This window comes from Tribolium castaneum, chromosome 8 (genome assembly GCF_031307605.1).
Source record: "Tribolium castaneum strain GA2 chromosome 8, icTriCast1.1, whole genome shotgun sequence".
NCBI lineage: Eukaryota > Metazoa > Arthropoda > Insecta > Coleoptera > Tenebrionidae > Tribolium > Tribolium castaneum.
This window is the reverse complement of record NC_087401.1, coordinates 11,915,600-11,931,778: the sequence shown is the minus strand read 5'-3', so window position 1 is coordinate 11,931,778 and position 16,179 is coordinate 11,915,600. Positions and strand designations below refer to the sequence as shown.

The window sequence follows — 16,179 nt, the reverse complement described above, 5'->3', positions numbered from 1 at the left end:
TTTTACTTTTTTCGAAATATGTACAATGTGTTTTTAAATGATTCTCATCTAGTCGTTTGTGAATTTCTCATGTAAAACCAGAAAATGCTGCTTCATTTTACTAATGACATTAAGACATTATATTATAGCTATTATATTATATTATAACTATTATAGTTTCGATAATAAAAGCGTTTTTTTTTTGCACGGTGTAACAATTTAGTTGCATTTTAAGGAAATTTTTAAAAGAAATTTTTCAACTGACAGATTTGACATTAAATTTATTGACAGAGGATTCAATTGAGCAGAGTGGCACATATTTTTTTACATGTAAACCAATTTCAAAGGTAACTAGATGAGAATCATTTAAAAACACTTTGTATAATTTTTGGAATCTCGCTGCAATCTCACAATTTCTGGAACGTAACAAAAAATGCACATGCTTACGTTATAACCGATTCATAAACCGTTTTTTTGTCTAAATTGCGGACGTTACGTTAAGCGAACGTTCGTTATAAACAAGTTCTACTGTATCTCAAAAATTGATGGTCACACCAAATTCTGTATTTGTTATTAAATATCTAAGGTTTTTTTCTATGTACGTTATTTTTTCAGAATTGTTCTACCTTGTAATTAAAATTAATTAATTAAGAACATTAATATCAATAAAATTAGAAATATGAAACTAATAATAATTAGCTGATTTTTTTTGATTTTTGTGTTACTCTAAAGCAATTTTTACTGTTACCAAAATTACATTTATTTGAATTTTTAATTTGTACTTTTTGGGGCTAAGGTATTTTTTTTACTGATTTTTATTGCATTGTTTATTTTCAGAAGACACAAGAACTAACAGTTGTTTGCAGCACTTTGATAGTAATTAATTAGTTTATTTATCAATTAATTTTAATTATAAAGTATTACCTATAGAAAAATCTTGAAAAAAATCATAGACATACAGAAAAATACAAGGTATTTATAAGGACTCGCTGATTTCTGTGCAATTATTAATTTTTGAGCTAGGTATAGTAAAAATATACTTTTAGTAGACTCATCCTGTAGATCAGAACAGTATTTTTTCTGGTGATTTTTTTGGCCAGAAACGCAATTGTTTTGCAAATAATTTTAGAAATGTTACCAAAACTCACCCTTTTTCGAGAGCTTAAACAACGTTTTATTCAGAACTACTAAAAATTGTTTCATTTTTCTGATTAGTTTTGCCGTAATTCAGAAAATAAAAGATATCGAAATAATTTTCAAAACCAAGTAAAACGCACCATATCTTAAGATTTTGATATGCTTTTTACGGTGGAATAAAAATTAAAAAATCTCTTTTTTTTTTCGGAAACTATAAGACTATACAGCAAAAATTAAAAAAACAACCTTTGAAGGAGCTTTAAATTATCTATCTCCTAGTGAAAACCTCTAATTGCTCCGGTAGCAGACATTTTGAGTTTTTTATTGAAAAAATTTATAACTTGAAAACCAAAAGTCCCGTCAGCAAAACGGCTTGTTCAAGCAACATTCGAATTTGTTATATTTTCTCCCTAAAAATTCAAATCAAACTAAAAAGACAATAAAGATCGAAAGAATTATAAATTGTTGAAACCTCAAAATTATTGTGCAAAATTTCGTCCTAGTTACCAAAAAATCCCTCGAATTGAGAAAGTTGTTTTTTTATTATCAGTTTTTTCGAGAGATTTGTTAACCAGTCAGCGTAGAGATGGATTGCTTCTGTGCTTGCTTGCAAAAGAAAAATAGAAAGCGTAAGGAAAATAAACAAGGGAATTGTTGCTTTAGTAAATATTATGAGAAGGTCAAATAGTCTATGAGGATAATGAAATTTGTTTCACATATTTCCACAATTGGCAATAATAAATACCTCCCTCCTTTCCCTCGAGTCACTTAAACTCGTGCCAATTACCAATTTAAATGATCCATTTCAACAATCGAACTGCTGCCGTTCTCTCCTTTGCATTGCTAAGTGATAGATCAAATTAATAAATGCATTACGATACGCCCCCGAATAATTGACTGAGAGAACAGTCACCCCTTTGCCACCTCCAATAATAATAACAAGGGGGTGTTCTATTTCGCACCACCACTGTATTTCCCTCGAGCGATGTTTATCGTGTTCGGCGACGCCCCGACGACCTTTTTACGTCTTATCCATTATGACATATGTGACCTTGGAGTTTTTTTTCATCGAACCGAGATCTGGACTTTATATAAATTGGACTTAGGTTTTGTCAAATTAATAATTAAAATAATGGAGGGGAATTAAACGTAATTCCGAGTTGGAAAGTTTATTGAAGTGTGAGAAGCTCGTTGAAATAAATGTGTCTGCAAAATTACCACTCTCTTAAATGATCAAACGTCGTTAAAAATTCTCTAGTCATAAAGACTTCATAACTTTCGCGTCTTGTGCAATAAAACATTTATTTCGTTCGTCGAGGTTCATAAATTCGTGTAGTTGGCGTCGCAAATGTTTAATTAGAATTTCAGGATTTGATTTTTTTTTCAGTGATAAATGTCGCGTCGTCCCTTATTTCCCTAAACATACCGCAACAAGGGACGCTTTTGTTGAGGAATTCACCACAAAAACCTGACAATCACAATAGACCGAGTTGGGGAATTTTTAATTCAGTTTTTGCGCCGAAAATCAATAACCGTATGCTAATAATTTGCAAGTTTTAGTTTTATTCGTGTTGAAATTAATTCAACTGGAAACTTCGCCAAGTTTCCAGACTTTAATTCATACATAACCAATCAATTTCACAACTTCAATAAAATTTTTATCAGTTAAATAGAAATCGTTTTATTCCTGCTGCAGACATATTCCAACGAGATACTAAAATGTTATTGAAAAAGTTGTACACGATTAAAAAGTACACAAAGATACTAAAACAAGTTTTAGTGGAAAACTCGGATTTGAACATTTTATCGCCAAGCAGTCGGTCTTTAACGGCTCTTCAATTTTTTTTTAATAAAAAAAAATAAGGAAACTTTATTACTCTAAGGTAGTCACCCAAAATAAAAATGATGCACCCATAATAGGAGTAACAAATTATACTATTTTTCGAGAGTTTCTGAGCACATTTTTTTTGTTATTTTAGTTTATTTTACGCTATTAGTGCATTTGAACTTTATTTCATGAGCATGAGCTTTTCACTCGATTTAGCTTGTTTTTGAGCCAAATTTATCATTATTCTTTCTTTTTTTTGAATGTTTTCATTTTATTTACAGTCAGCAAAGGAATTATCTCCCAAAATTTTGAAAAAATCATCCTAAATATCTTCTCGTTAGACCGAAAATCGCGTGAGTTCTGCGTTTTTCAAAATTTTAAACACTTTTTTGAGATTAAAACTAAGTGTTTTTAGAAAAAAATTACTGAAAGTAGGTGAAAATTACATTATTTTAATGAGATTTTAACCAGAGATATTTATTTTTTGGACAAGAACTTTTTACAACAATAAAAAATGGTCAGATCAGGTCAGGTCAGGTCATAAAGGTCAAGTTAGATTATTTTAAGCAGTTTTTACCCAAAGATTTATTTATTGGACAAAAAGTTTTTAGAGCAATAAATTATGGTCAGGTCAGGTCAGGTCAGGTCAGGTCAAGTGATAAGATCAGTTTAGATTATTTCAATCAGCTTTCAACCAAAGATTTATTTATTGGACTTTTTACAACAATAAATTATGGTCAGGTCAGGTCAGGTCAGGTCAGGTCAGGTCAGGTCAGGTCAGGTCATAAAGCTCTGGTTAGATTAGGTCAACCAGCTTTTAACCAGCTTTCTACCAGGGATTTATTTATTGGACAAAGACTTTTTACAACAAAAAATTATGAACAGGTCAGGTCAGGTCATAAAGATCTGGTTAGATTAATTCAACCAGCTTTCTACCAGAGATGTATTTATTGGACAAAAACTTGTTACACCAATAAATTGTGGTCAGTTCCAGTCAACAATAATTAACGCTATTTCTGCCTTTTTTGAGCATTTAAGCACGTTTTAGAATTAAAATCTTAGTTTTTTTCTGAGATCTCGTTAGAAAAGACTGAAAAATCGCTAATAGTATGAATCCAAAACAATCTTATTTTTGCTTTTTTCAGCACGTTTTCAGCCAGAAACGTAAGTTTTGCAAAATGTTGTTAAAAGCAAACCAAAAATCACTAAAACTACAAAACAAATGGATATTGATGTTAGTTTCTCTAGATTTAGCTCCTTTTCGAGCATTTTTTTTAATTAACCGAAAAAACATTAGAGATGTCGTTAAGATAAACTAAAAATCTATTAAATTAAGTTGGAAATCACATTATTTTTGTCTTTTTTCAGCTACAAACGTAAATATTGCGCAAAAACTGGCGGAAAAATCGTCAAATTTGACCGAAATTAATATAAATTTAATCATATACCTGCCAATCTAGTTCGTTTTTGAACTTGTAAGATCTTGTCAAAAAATGCCTTTAAATTACAAAAAAAAAGAAACTGATGTTATTTTACATGTTTCACTGAATTGTTTTTGGGCGAAGTTTTGCCAAGAATATGCTGAAAAATGACAAACTCTGTCTTAAAAATAGAGTTGTTTCTACTTTTTTCCTACTTTTGTTATCTTACGTAAATACGTACGTACTCGTATAAGCTAAATCAATAGGAAACTGCCTCTTTTTGCAAAGTAATTCGACGAAATATGTTAATAGTTTAAGACGATGCGGAAGACATTTAATTAAACAAAGGTTGGCGCACAAGATGGCAGTCATCAAAAGCAAATGGCCGTAACTTCTTGTAGCACAAGATGACAATTTCCCTGCTGTTGCAGCTTTAATTACTCTGTAACTCCGCACCGTTAGCTTCGAATTATCGCATCAACAATTCCATTAATAAAGCGAAACAATTTTTCGATCACTTTGGAAAAACACGGCCTAAAATCCGTGCGCCTTAATTAGGTTGGGGAAGCGAAAAAGAAATCGTCTCTCGTTCGCCTTAATCAGAATTCGTTTTAATTCTCTTCGTCGTATCCAATTATAAAAGAGATTTGACGGCTGACCGACCGGCGAATGTCAAAAGTTTCCCTTCGGAAAGCATACAAAGTAAATAAGCTACTTAAAAAATTAACTTTGCCGGAGAGTCTGAAACGAATTAAAACCCTCTTATGTCGTACCGGAGGCGGTTAATTATTATTTTTATATTTGGAAAAACGTTCCCGGAAGAGAACTCCATTACAGGTCCGACCAACTTTCAGCTACATTCCCCACACGGATTATATTTCCCGAATATAATTTCTTTCTCGAGCAATGCATCAAAGGAATGGAAAAAATATGTTCCAAGGGGCACGACTCCAAGCTTTGATCGATGAGAATTCTCACCCCTGCGCTAGAATTTTTTACCCCCGACACTGTTTTAATAATAAATATTATTCGTAATTGTTAAGTTTTCGCATTTAAAATGCAAAAAGTTGTACATGTGGCGACGCGTTAGGTCAATGTAATTAGCGCATAATTGGTGGATGCGCCGGGCAAATACTTTATTTCAAAAGATCATGCTTTTTCACTCGATTTAGCTTGTTTTTGAGCTAAATTTATCATTATTCTTTCTTTTTTTTGAATGTTTTCATTTAATTTACAGTCAGCAAAGGAATTATCTCCTAAAATTTTGTTAAAATCATCCCAAATTTTACCTCGTTGGACCGAAAATCGTGTGAGTTCTGCGTTTTTCAAAAAATTAAACACTTGTTTGAGATTTAGAAAAATTTTACTGAAACAAGTTGAAAATTACATTATTTTAATCAGATTTTAATCAGAGATATTTATTTATGGGACAAGAACTTTTACAACAATAAATTATGGTCAGGTCAGGTCAGGTCAGGTCATAAAGGTCAGGTTAGATTATTTTAAGCAGTGTTTACCCAAAAGATTTATTTATTGGACAAAAAGTTTTTACAACAATAAATTATGGTCAGGTCAGGTCTGGTCATAAAGGTCAGGTTAAATTATTTCAACCAGTTTTCAAGCAGAGATATTTATTTGTTGGACAAGAACTTTTTACAACAATAAATTATGGTCAGGTCAGCTCAGATCAAGTGATAAGGTCAGTTTAGATTATTTCAACCAGCTGTCAACCAAAGATTTATTTATTGGACTTTTTACAACAATAAATAATGGTTAGGTCAGGTCAGGTCATAAAGGTCTGGTTAAATTATTTCAACCAGCTTTCAAGCAGAGATATTTATTTATTGGACAAGAACTTTTTACAACAATAAATTATGGTCAGGTCAGGTCAGGTCAGGTCAGGTCAGGTCATAAAGGTCTGGTTAGATTAATCAACCAGTTTTTAATCAGCTTTCGACCAGAAATTTATTTATTAGACAGAGACTTTTTACAACAATAAATTAGGGTCAGGTCAGGTCAGGTCAGGTCATAAAGGTCTGGTTAAATTAATTCAACCACCTTTCTTACCCCTGCGCTAGAATTTTTTACCCCCACACTGTTTTAGTAATAAATATTATTCGTAGTTGTTAAGTTTTCGGATTTAATATGCAAAAAGTTGTGCATGTGGCAACGCGTTAGGTCAATGTAATTAGCACATAATTGGTGGATGCGCCGGGCAAATACGTGTATTTACATTTAATTCCCCCGGATTGCAACACTTGAGCTTGTAGTGTTTGGATTTAGTTGTACACCACACAATATTTCAGCCCTTGGGTAATAAAGTGAAATCGCTTTGTTCAACTAATTTTTTATGGTTCGTTATCAGAAAAATAAATGCACTTGTCGTTACTGTAAAAATCGAAAGCCGTTGTATTTCGTTCGCAGAAACAAAGAGACCCGCAATAAAAGCACCGTGTTTCGTTTTTCCAATTAATACGTGATTTTTGGAATTTGGTCGATTGTGTCTAATGCGTTTACGGCACAACTAGTTGAATAAAGGCAAATCCGTTTAATAATTGTGCTTAAGATCTCGTTAGCGATATAACCGAGTTATAATTATAAAACGATCTTAACAGCGATTTATTTCCGTTTCCTAGCCGTGTATTTAAATATCCAATCTCTCGATCCGTTCTTGTGCAAAACACGATTACATTAAAAAGTGAATCTGCTCGTGAAACTTTGCGTCTCCGCAATTCCGCCTCTTAAACCACTTAGAGACATAAATTATAAGCAACTATCGCTCAAAATTCGTTGGCACGCGCATCGAATAAACATTTTTCCGGCACTTAACGTCAGGACGTGTTTTTTTCTCGAGATTTTCCGAAATTGTCGTGACTGGATGGAAATCAACATCCATTTCTCTAATAACACGGAAAATGTTTCAGAAGCGAACGCACGAAATCGAATTATTCGCGAATGCATCTGGGGAAAAATTCGGTTTCTTGCATATTACGTGTCGCTGATAGTCCGGAAAAGTAACACGCAACTAAATCAGCTTTCCGGCTACTCTAACACTTAGGAAGTCGTGAAAAACTTCCGGGGGTGAGTAATAGAATAAAAGTCCACTCGGCCGAGTACCTGACATTTATTCAAGAGAGGAAAAAGAACTGTCAGGAATGGAAGTTATGGATGGGCTTTGTTTGCGAAAAACGAAAAATTGGTTAATACAGGACGGGGTTAATAATGTGCCATTTAATAAAATTAATAACTGCATAATTAAAGTAAATAATGATGCTTTTGACACGTTACGAGTTTTAATTAAAGTTAATATAGTGGAATAAATGAGGAACAATAATTGAAAAAATGTAGTAATTAAATTGGAAAACAGCCAAATACACCATTCATTTATTCATTTATTCGCATAAAGTACCTATTGATATTTATATCGAATTATCTTCAATTAATTTAATAAATAAAAAAATTACGTGGATATTGCATGAAAAATATTGACACTACTTGTTATAAACGAATCAAACACACTTTAACCTGTAATACATTTATCGATAAAATTGCTTGAAATAATTGACATCAACAATATGTGTTATCAACTTTTACATAACGTTCCTTAAATCAAAGAGGATGTGTCATATCAGCAAAAATTACATAATCTAAGTATATCTAAAGGTTAGGATATAAAACGACGTAGAAATAAAAGTTCCGTTAATGTTACTAGAGAGCGCAGTTGTTCCATTGCCGTCTAACTTTTCAGAGCAATGAATTGAAGAAAGAAGTGTATTTTTTTATTATCCATCTTTTTTAGAAAAGATCACTGTACTACGACTAATAGTTTTCGATAAAAGTGCTCATATAATGTAAAAATAAATAAAATAAAATCAATTCGCAACTAAAAAACTATTAGGAATTTTGCAAATTGCTCGATGCCATTCGGTTCCCCGGATTATTTTACGTAGGTTTGCTTCAGAATTGTTTAATTTTTTCGAATTGTTTTGTCGTAATTGAGGAAATAAAAAATTGAAAAAAATTAATTTTTTTTTCTTCGAAGTGTCTCAAAAACACTTACACCTATCTTGTGTTTTATCATTAATTATTTTTTGTTGTTGGTTTAATAATCTACACATAATTCCTTTTTCTTTCAGTAGTTAATTCTGGTGGATGCGCCGGATAGCGATTTTAAATTATTTGTATTTATTATTTTTTCAGTAGTTACAGTGGTTAAACGTGGTGTGTTTGGAAGTGGTAGCTACTTAAGTAAAAGTAACAAATAGTTTTAAATTCTTCGATAAAATTGCTCATATAATGTAAAAATAAGAAAAATAAAAACAATCATAACTAAAAAACTATTGGGAATTTTGCAATTTGCTCAATGCCGATCGACTCCCTCGATTATTTTACGTAGGCTTGCTTTAGAATAGTTTCATTTTTTTGAAATGTTTTGTCGTAATTGAGGAAATAAAAAAATTAAAAATTTAGAAGTGACCAACTTTTGAAGTGTTTTGAAACCACTTATACCTATCGTATGTGTTGTCATGAATTAATTTTTGTTGTCGGTTTAATAATTTACACATAATTATTTTTTAACTAGTTAATTTTGGTGGATGCGCCGGGATAGCGATTTTACATTATTTGTTATTATTTTTTTTCAGCAATTACAAGAGTTAAACGTGTTGGGTTTGGAAGTGGTAACTATTTAAACAAAAGTAATAATAGTTACAAATTTTTTTCCTAAAATTCCAAGGTCAGTGCTCGTAATTTAAAAAATTAGACAATTAAAAAAACATCGTTTCCCCAAAGTTTTATACTTTCCAATGTATTTAGAATCCTGTACATTTATTAAAAGTGCAAAAAACTCAATTGGTTAGATTTTTGTGTTGGATTTTATCGATTTGTCGAGATTTTGGTCGATTTTCGGAACCCGGACCATTTATTGATCATTAACTCCGGAACTATTAGACTATTAAGTTAAATTTTTATTGTCTAGCTTTTTTAAAAAAGATCATTGTCCTAAGACTAATAGTTTTCGACAAAATTGGTCATTCATTGTAAAATTAAGTAAAATAAAAACAAACATAAATATAAAACTATTGGGAATTTTGCAGTTTGCTCGATGCCGATCGATTCCCCGGGTTATTTTACGAAGGCTTGCTTTAGAATAGTTTTATTTTTTCGAATTGTTTAGTCGTAAGTGAGCAAATAAAAAAATTGGTAAAAAATCCAAACGGTTTTTCTTTGAAGAGACCAATTTTTGAACTGTCTTGAAACCATTTACACCCATCCTGTGTGTTGTTATTAATTACTCTTTGTTGTCGGTGCAATAATCTGCACATAATTATTTTTTTAGTAGTTAATTTTGGTGGATGCGCCGGGAAAGCGACTTTATATTATTTGTTTTTATTATTTTTTAATAGTTACAATGGTTAAACGTGTTGTGTTTGGAAGTGGTAGCTACTTAAGTAAAAGTAACAAATAGTTTTAAATTCTTCGATAAAATTGCTCATATAATGTAAAAATAAGAAAAATAAAAACAGTCATAACTAAAAAACTATTGGGAATTTTGCAATTTGCTTAATGCCGATCGACTTCCTCGATTATTTCACGTAGGCTTGCTTTTGAATAGTTTCATTTTTTTGAAATGTTTTGTCGTAATTGAGGAAATAAAAAAATTAAAATTTTTTTTCTTTGAAGTGACCAACTTTTGAAGTGTTTCGAAACCACTTATACCTATCGTATGTGTTGTCATGAATTAATTTTTGTTGTCGGTTTAATAATTTACACATAATTATTTTTTAACTAGTTAATTTTGGTGGATGCGCCGGGATAGCGTTTTTACATTATTTGTTATTATTTTTTTTTCAGCAATTACAAGGGTTAAACGTGTTGGGTTTGGAAGTGGTAACTATTTAAGCAAAGATAATAATAGTTACAAATTTTTTTCCTAAAATTCCAAGGTGAGTGCTCGTAATTTAAAAAATTAGACAATTAAAAAATCATCGTTTTTTTGAAAGTTTTATACTTTTAAATGTATTTAGAATCCTGTACATTTATTAAAAGTGCAAAAAAATTCAATTGGTTAGATTTTTGTGTTTGATTTTATCGATTTTTGTCGAGATTTTGGTCGATTTTCGGTACCCGGGCCATTTATTGATCATTAACTCCGGAACTATTAGACTATTAAGTTTATTATCGTTGGAATGCTTTTTTTATTGTCTAGCTTTTTTAAAAAAGATCATTGTCCTAAGACTAATAGTTTTCGACAAAATTGGTCATTTATTGTAAAATTAAGTAAAATAAAAACAAACATAAATATAAAACTATTGGGGATTTTGCAGTTTGCTCGATGCCATTCGGTTCCCCGGATTATTTTACGTAGGTTTGCTTCAGAATTGTTTAATTTTTTCGAATTGTTTTGTCGTAATTGAGGAAATAAAAAATTGAAAAAAATTAATTTTTTTTTCTTCGAAGTGTCTCAAAAACACTTACACCTATCTTGTGTATTATCATTAATTATTTTTTGTTGTTGGTTTAATAATCTACACATAATTCATTTTTCTTTCAGTAGTTAGTTCTGGTGGATCCACCGGATAGCGATTTTAAATTATTTGTATTTATTATTTTTTCAGTAGTTACAGTGGTTAAACGCGTTGTGTTTGGAAGTGGTAGCTACTTAAGTAAAAGTAACAAATAGTTTTAAATTCTTCGATAAAATTGCTCATATAATGTAAAAATAAGAAAAATAAAAACAATCATAACTAGAAAACTATTGGGAATTTTGCAATTTGCTCAATGCCGATCGACTCCCTCGATTATTTCACGTAGGCTTGCTTTAGAATAGTTTCATTTTTTTGAAATGTTTTGTCGTAATTGAGGAAATAAAAAAATTAAAAATTTTTTTCTTTGAAGTGACCAACTTTTGAAGTGTTTCGAAACCACTTATACCTATCGTATTTGTTGTCATGAATTAATTTTTGTTGTCGGTTTAATAATTTACACATAATTATTTTTTAACTAGTTAATTTTGGTGGATGCGCCGGGATAGCGATTTTACATTATTTGTTATTATTTTTTTTTCAGCAATTACAAGGGTTTGGAAGTGGTAACTATTTAAGCAAAAGTAATAATAGTTACAAATTTTTTTCCTAAAATTCCAAGGTCAGTGCTCGTAATTTAAAAAATTAGACAATTAAAAAAACATCGTTTCCCCAAAGTTTTATACTTTCCAATGTATTTAGAATCCTGTACATTTATTAAAAGTGCAAAAAACTCAATTGGTTAGATTTTTGTGGTTGATTTTATCGATTTGTCGAGATTTTGGTCGATTTTCGGAACCCGGACCATTTATTGATCATTAACTTCGGAACTATTAGACTATTAAGTTTATTATCGTTGGAATGCTTTTTTTATTGTCTAGCTTTTTTAAAAAAGATCGTTGTCCTAAGACTAATAGTTTTCGACAAAATTGGTCATTTATTGTAAAATTAAGTAAAATAAAAACAAACATAAATATAAAACTATTGGGAATTTTGCAGTTTGCTCGATGACAATCGATTTCCCGGGTTATTTTACGAAGGCTTGCTTTAGAATAGTTTCATTTTTTCGAATTGTTTAGTCGTAATTGAGCAAATAAAAAAAATTGGTAAAAAATCCAAACGGTTTTTCTTTGAAGAGACCAGTTTTTGAAGTGTCTCGAAACCATTTACACCCATCCTGTGTGTTGTTATTAATTACTCTTTGTTGTCGGTGCAATAATCTGCACATAATTCTTTTTTTTTTTAGTAGTTAATTTTGGTGGATGCGCCGGGATAGCGACTTTATATTATTTGTTTTTATTATTTTTTAGTAGTTACAATGGTTAAACGTGTTGTGTTTGGAAGTGGTAGCTACTTAAGTAAAAGTAACAAATAGTTTTAAATTCTTCGATAAAATTGCTCATATAATGTAATAATAAGAAAAATCAAAACAATCATAACTAAAAAACTATTGGGAATTTTGCAATTTGCTCAATGCCGATCGACTCCCTCGATTATTTCACGTAGGCTTGCTTTAGAATAGTTTCATTTTTTTGAAATGTTTTGTCGTAATTGAGGAAATAAAAAAATTAAAAATTTTTTTCTTTCAAGTGACCAACTTTTGAAGTGTTTCGAAACTACTTATACCTATCGTATGTGTTGTCATGAATTAATTTTTGTTGACGGTTTAATAATTTACACATAATTATTTTTTAACTAGTTAATTTTGGTGGATGCGCCGGGATAGCGATTTTACATTATTTGTTATTATTTTTTTTTTCAACAATTACAAGGGTTAAACGTGTTGGGTTTGAAAGTGGTAACTATTTAAGCAAAAGTAATAATAGTTACAAATTTCCTAAAATTCCAAGGTCAGTGCTCGTAATTTATAAAATTAGACAATTAAAAAAACATCGTTTCCCCAAAGTTTTATACTTTCAAATGTATTTAGAATCCTGTACATTTATTAAAAGTGCAAAAAACTCAATTGGTTAGATTTTTGTGTTTGATTTTATCGATTTTTGTCGAGATTTTGGTCGACTTTCGGTACCCGGACCATTTATTGATCATTAACTCCGGAACTATTAGACTATTAAGTTTATTATCGTGGGAATGCTTTTTTATTGTCTAGCTTTTTTAAAAAAGATCATTGTCCTAAGACTAATAGTTTTCGACAAAATTGGTCATTTATTGTAAAATTAAGTAAAATAAAAACAAACATAACTATAATACTATTGGGAATTTTGCAGTTTGCTCGATGCCGATCGATTCCCCGGGTTATTTTACGAAGGATTGCTTTAGAATAGTTTTATTTTTTCGAATTGTTTAGTCGTAATTGAGCAAATAAAAAAAATTGGTAAAAAATCCAAACGGTTTTTCTTTGAAGAGACCAATTTTTGAAGTGTCTCGAAACCATTTACACCCATACTGTGTGTTGTTATTAATTACTCTTTGTTGTCGGTGCAATAATCTGCACATAATTCTTTTTTTCAGTAGTTAATTTTGGTGGATGCGCCGGGATAGCGACTTTATATTATTTATTTTTATAATTTTTTTAGTAGTTACAATGGTTAAACGTGTTGTGTTTGAAAGTGGTAGCTATTTAAACAAAAGTAACAAATAGTTTTGTTGCCACATTTTCGGTTTGATGAATACGTTAGTGAGCCTTCTTCGTGAAAAACATCTACTTGTGTAATAAGGTTTGGTAACTTTTATAACTTTTCCGTTGTTCATATGAGAAAATCCGGCTGGCATACGGTAAGTAATCTCAATTCCCTAACTGGTAAAGTGCAAAAACGTTGTAGAAGTTTATGTGTTGGTGGTAAAACAACCCCTTCCCCGACTTTATTAAATTAGATATGTGGAAGCAGCGCGGCTAAACGCAATAGTTACGTGTCGAGAATGTTTATATCTTTATTATGGCTACTCGAGAACAAACGTCTCTTTCGTATATTGCACTCCGTACAAGAAAAACTTCCCAATTCTCTCTATCGAAACTTTTTCCCTCAAATGAACACTGATGAAAAATTATTATTTTCCTACTCGTTTTGTCACGGAATTGAAAAACTTGGACAAAATAAAATCGAAATTTTTAAAAGCCATCGTAAAAAATCGCCACCCGTCGCGACAAATATGTTCGGCAGCTATCTGCGAACGAAATAACCGTTTTCGCCCCACAAACCATAACTCAAATAAAACTTGTTTGCGATATAAATAACTTGCTCGCTGCATTTTCCTTAAAATTAGCTCCGGCGACATTAGCATAATGAAGTTTTGAAAGTGGCCCGTCGCCGCCTCCGGACTCTTAAATATGAAATCCCTCAACTCGACTAATCTACAGAAATTTACATTGTTCGATGCTAAATATTATATTCGACGAAAATATTTCCCCTTTTCATTCGATTTAATTGGAAAACTTTTATCCCGAAACTGTTGCACTGCTGGAACAAGGTCGCGCACACCATCGACCCGAACCTAGATAATACAGTGTGTCCTTAAATGATTCTCATCTAGTCGTCTGTGCATTTCCCATGTAAAATCAGAAATGCCGCTTTATAGCAATAATGACAGGAATATGGAAATATAGAAACAGGAATCATAGTTGGCCATGACATTTTCGAAATGCTTATTTTTTTTCTGATTTGATATGTCTATTTGTGTAATACATTAATTTTTAATATTTAAGAAAAAACAAAACATTTCGCTTTTTCTTTATAGTAGGCCATGAAAATTTTTTTGGATTTCTAATTAAAACTATGAAAATTATATTACCTAACAAGTATTTATAATTTAATAATTTTTAAACCCTAATTAATTCAAAAACAGCATAATAAATTTTTATTAGTTCAAATTTTTGCAATTAATAAAAATTATTTGTTTTTATATTTAAAATAGCAAATTTACGTTGTCATTCAATTTTCCAATTTTAAACATGAAATGTCGGAAGAACAAAAATCTTATTAATTATATGATTGCGTATCAATAAAATTTTATTTTACAAAAAAATGTCAGTCCAAACACCAAAAACAAATTCCATCTGCGGTAAAAAAATACACAACATTATCAACGTCACCCCCATTGCACTTCACTAAATCAGAAAAAAGTGTCATCAAATGGTAGTGACACATCGTTTGCAATTTTCTGCACATTTTTTTATGTAATTAAAATCTGCGACACTCGTATATTTGTTCAATTGAAAATAACTTTAACATAGCTTATTTTTATAATTTCACATTTTTTACTTTAATAACCATTCACAAAATTTCTAGGTTATTCACACCTTTTATGTGAAATAATTTTTCCATGGCCAACTACTTTCAAATATTTTAAACATATTTTTATCAAAAATATATAACAATATTAAACTATATTTATGTTGATTTGGTTTAATTAGGGTTTAAAAAATCATCAAATTATAAATACTTGTTGGGTAATACAATTTTCATAGTTTTAATTAAAAATCCAAAAATTTTCATGGCCTACTATAAAAAATAAGCGAAATGTTTTGTTTTTCCTTAAATATTTAAAATTAATGTATTACACAAATAGACATATCAAGGCAGAAAAAAATTAGCTTTTCAAAAATATCATAGCCAACTATGATTCTCATTTAAAAAAATACAACTTTATGTTATTACGGCTAAACGAATGATTAAAAAAAATCGCTGATAACATTATTAGATTCTCTGAAAAAAAGTGCCAGTATAATGTCTTTGTTTTAAATGTGTATCTTTCATAATAAGGAAGATATGAATTTTTTCATATTTCATTCATCATCTCAAAATGCCGCACCCTGTACTTGACTAATTTAACACTTGTGCGTATCGATACGGAATTAATGCGCCACGGATCAACAAATTTTATTTTTAGGAAGAAGCGAAGGATTATAAATAACGTGATAGATGCTTTATACATGGGCGGTTTAATTAAACTCAATGTAATAAAATAAAATTACTTTCTTTATGTAGCTAATGTAGCGAATGTTTGTTTGAAATAGTTCAGAGAAAAACTTTAATTAACTTACCAGAGTTATTTTCGGGTTAAGCTGACCTAATCCATCACTCGGGCCTGCAACAGAAATATTGCGTTTAAAAAATCGGTCTTATTGTCGCGCTGTAAGAATCGATAGTTGCGTGAAATATGGCCCATTAAACTTTTGAGCGAATTTTAAACATTAATGGACCGATTTACATTATACTAATTGTGTAATTCCCCTGTTTGGCCCGGAGTCGGGCTTATGTTGGCTCCGGTCCAACTTTGAGACATTTCTATGCGAAAACAGGTTACATGCATATATGAATATAACTTTATA

General features: G+C 30.6%; 1 protein-coding gene across 2 annotated transcripts in view; it reads right to left on the bottom strand.

Moving 5' to 3' along the window:
• LOC659728 (uncharacterized protein) overlaps window positions 1-16,179 on the bottom strand; it is a 102,568-nt gene that overhangs the window by 18,232 nt on the left and 68,157 nt on the right. Inside the window, exon 3 of one of the 2 annotated variants that reach the window (XM_008193734.3) lies at window positions 15,892-15,935. The exons of the other annotated variant lie outside the window; for it this stretch is intronic. The gene's annotated coding sequence lies outside the window, so the exon portion shown is untranslated. The remainder of the gene's footprint in view (window positions 1-15,891; window positions 15,936-16,179) is intronic. 2 annotated transcript variants of the gene reach the window in all.